General features: G+C 35.2%; 1 long non-coding RNA gene across 1 annotated transcript in view; it reads left to right on the forward strand.

The window, feature by feature from the left end:
• The window catches only part of LOC107183530, an 11,181-nt gene extending 8,035 nt beyond the window's left edge, over window positions 1-3,146 (forward strand). Inside the window, exons 2-3 of the long non-coding RNA XR_001514318.1 lie at window positions 2,580-2,583; window positions 3,136-3,146. This is a non-coding gene — a long non-coding RNA (uncharacterized LOC107183530). The remainder of the gene's footprint in view (window positions 1-2,579; window positions 2,584-3,135) is intronic.
• The last annotated feature ends 648 nt before the right edge of the window (window positions 3,147-3,794 follow it).

Below are 3,794 nucleotides of genomic sequence, written 5' to 3' on the forward strand. Positions count from 1 at the left end.
CCGGTAGTGGGGGGCAGTTAGGAGCGATCAGGCAGTTGGGGGCACGCAGGTTGGCAGGGGGGGGCAGTTGGGAGCTATCAGGCCAGCAGGCAGAGTGGTTAGGGGTGATTAGGCAGACAAAGCAGGTGAGCAGTTAGGAGCCAGTGGTTCCTGATTGTGAGAGAGATGTCCGACTTCCAGTTTAAGCCCAATCCTGCAGGAATAGGGCATTAACTGGCAATTGAACATCCTCCCAGGGGTCCCAGATTGGAGAGGGTGCAGACAGTCTGAGGGACACCCCTCCCTTGCACAAATTTGTGCACCAGGCCACTAGTTTAATAAAAGGGTAATATGCAAATCTACCAAATGGCAGAATGATTGGTTTCTATGATGTGCACTGACCACCAGGGGGCAGATGCTCAATGCAGGAGCTTCCCCTTGATGGTCAGTGCACTCACATGGGGGAGCACCACTCAGCCACAAACTGGGCTGATGGCTGGTGAGCAGGGCAGCCCATCTCCGTGGCAGTGCTAAGGATGTCCGACTGCAGCTTAGGCCCACTCCCCTTGGGGTCATGCACCAGGCCTCTAGTATTTATATATCTATTCCCCTCAGTAAGCTGCAAGCCCTTTGAACTTGTTGATTATCTTGGCATAATTTGTTAATTATCTTTGCATCTGCTACGTGTACCAGATTATCTTTTATACAATGGACCTTGATAAATACTCCAACAATTTGTAAAGGAATGAATATATTCATGTTTTCTGACTTTGTATGCCTCACATTTTTTTAACATCAAAAATGGAATTATATTCTAAAGCTTAATATATCTACAATGAAATATAGGTAATGAATATTTACTTCTGAATAATATAGTGAATTTATACGTGCCTAAAAGTAACAATGACTTAGACAACTAAAAAATCCTGAATAAAACTGACCTTAAAATTATATTTAAAAAATTAAAATGTTTTTCAAATATTGTTTTTTAAAAATTTTAATACGAAACTATCTCTTTCCTCTCTGACATTAAGATAGATAGATGATAGGTAATAAATAGGAGATTGATAGATAATAAATAAAAGATTGATTGAGTATTGGTAAATTGATGCTCAATAGATGGACAAAAGATAGAAAAATAATAAAGCAAATAATTTGGGAAAGCTTGAAAGACATTGCTTTTCAACTGTTGTTACATATTTCCATATATCCATATTGTAATCTCATTAACTCACTTTTACTGAGAAAATGATTTGATATAGTAGAGACAGTCAATGAGCTGTACAGGAAGACATTAATTTTCTTGAATGAAGCTGCTAAAGCTAATAAGATCAATCATTTTATATAAAGTAACTTTGTACTTTCTCTAAGTCATTAAAATTATATCAAGAAAGAAAAATGTAGTAGACTAAATTAATAGGGCAAATACTATTTAAGAGAAAATGCTATTGAATGAATTTTATCTGATTTCAATATCAGTATAGGATATTGTCACAAATTAGGTTCTCCAGAAGCAGAATTAAAGGTAGGGCATAATGTGCAAACAATATTTATAGGGCATAAATCCTGTGAAAAAAGCAGGGCAAAATACTGGAAAAAAATAATTAAAATCACTCAAAAGCAAAATGAAGAAAATAATTAAAATTTTTGAATTATGAGAAAAAATTGATTAATTTCATTCATTCCATGTTTTCTGTGTTCTTTTTGAAAACATAATTTTGAAATTAAATATAAAATATTTTTGTGCAAACCTAATTTACCTTAGATTTAATGCTAACAAATTAATTAAAAATAAATTTAAAAATCAAATAAATATTTATTGCTACAGACTTCACTATTTATAGCTGACACTAATAATTTAATAATGAATTCATCATTATAATTAATAACACTTAAGTTAGCTGAGAGAATTAATAAATTAGAAATCATCTTAAATAGGCATTTCTTAATAGATGTATTAAAAATTAATATATTGAATTTTGCTTCATATATGAAAACATAAAGGAACTGGAGTTCAATTGTATACACTATTAGAACAACAACAATAAAATGACCCTGAGGAATACCATTATTTTTTTTCTGGTAAATAAACTTTTTAGTGTAAAACCAGGAGCATAGACTTTTCAGTTATGCTCACAGATAATTTATTCCTAGTGTGTGTCAGTATTTTTACTTTAGGACCTGAAGGCTGTAACTAATTCTTGTTAATACATAAGAAGTAGCACACAAGAGACACCTTTAAACTCATCTTTGCATAAGTTATATTTTTGTTGGATTTATTCCTTACATTTTGTTTTTCTCTTCCTAAAATCATGACTTCTTTGCTCCTGGGTTACTTCCAGTTGTGTTCTGCAGCTGTTAGTTCAATTCATGATAAACAATTGATCACACAGATCATAGAACAAGTTAATCAGCCTGGGGCTTTAGTAATGAAAAATAAAGCTCCAACAAGTCAATCTCTCAGCCTTAAGTAGAGAAGATATCTAGAACCAATTAAACACTGGCCCCAGTGACAGTGATTTAAGCTCTACTTTTGAAACCTGTATCCTCCCTAGAACAACAGTTATAAAATCTACCTTGAAATCAAAGCGTATAAGGAGTCCAGTATATCATAAAAGGACATACATTATCTGATCTAATACTTCCCTTTCTCCTGGAGTAGCTAATTACTAATGAGTCATGTCCCTTGTTAAAACAAGTTATAGGAAATATTCAACCCTATAACTTCCCTTTAGGGAAGGCTTTGTATTTTCTCTCAGTTATAATTATGAAGAATACAAAAATTTCATAGAAGCCCCAAGCAGATTTAGATTTTATAATGCATACTTTCCAGGAAAGCTGGGGAGGTTAATATTTAACCTCACCAAACAAGGAAGAATGAGCTGCGAAATTTGTTTTGAGTTAACTAGACATTAGTCTCTGCTACAGGCAGAATTCTTTCTCTAATAAATTATTTGTTTTAAGACACCTAAAACTACCTTCAGTGCCATATAGATGCAAGTGATACAAAATTATATGTTCAGCTCAAACTAAATCTTAAAACCAAGCTATGGAAACATCAATGTATTATCTCTGGTCTGATATCATTTATTTTCATTTTCCTTCACACATTTTATATCTTTCTAGTGGTGGGAAACCACCTGTTTTCTTCACTAGCAGAGAGGTGTAGACAGAGAACCCGGAAGGCTGGTGACCTTTGAAGCCCTAGCAAAGGTCAGAGCTGTGCACCACCTCTGTTAATCCAGATAATGGTAGCTGAAGCAACCTCCCCAGCTTTAATCATGTAAATCCTTATTGATAAGAATAGTCTGTGTGTCACTGGAACATCCCTGCCTAAGGGCTATACTATGGGTGGATCCCGAACCAAATAAAAGCTTGGTGAGGCCTGAGCACCAGTGGAAGTCCTTCCCCTTGAGTTGGACTTACCCGCCTGGCCCCCCAATATTTCCAAATTATCTCTTGTCTCTTCTCTTTCGTTTGTGTGTGGCTCCTCTTCCAGATCCTGAACTCTGAGCCACGGCGGGCGTGGAGGGAAACATTTACCACACTAGTCTCCCTTCTATAGGGCAGACCAAATATTGGTCACTTTATAGTTTTCAGATTCATAGAGATAGAGAATATCTCAGTACAAATTTTAAATACTGAAGAAATAGAATTTCTTCTATTTATGAGTCAAAATGTTTAACTCTGGTCATTTAACTGTGCTAGGGTTAAAAAGATATACCAACATGGCTGTCAGGGTCAGGGCTACAGATCTATTGGACTGGGGGTTATTTTTGTTTTTGGGTTTACTAATTATGATTTTCCCACACCCC

This window comes from Myotis davidii, unplaced genomic scaffold (genome assembly GCF_000327345.1).
Source record: "Myotis davidii unplaced genomic scaffold, ASM32734v1 scaffold31, whole genome shotgun sequence".
Lineage (NCBI taxonomy): Eukaryota > Metazoa > Chordata > Mammalia > Chiroptera > Vespertilionidae > Myotis > Myotis davidii.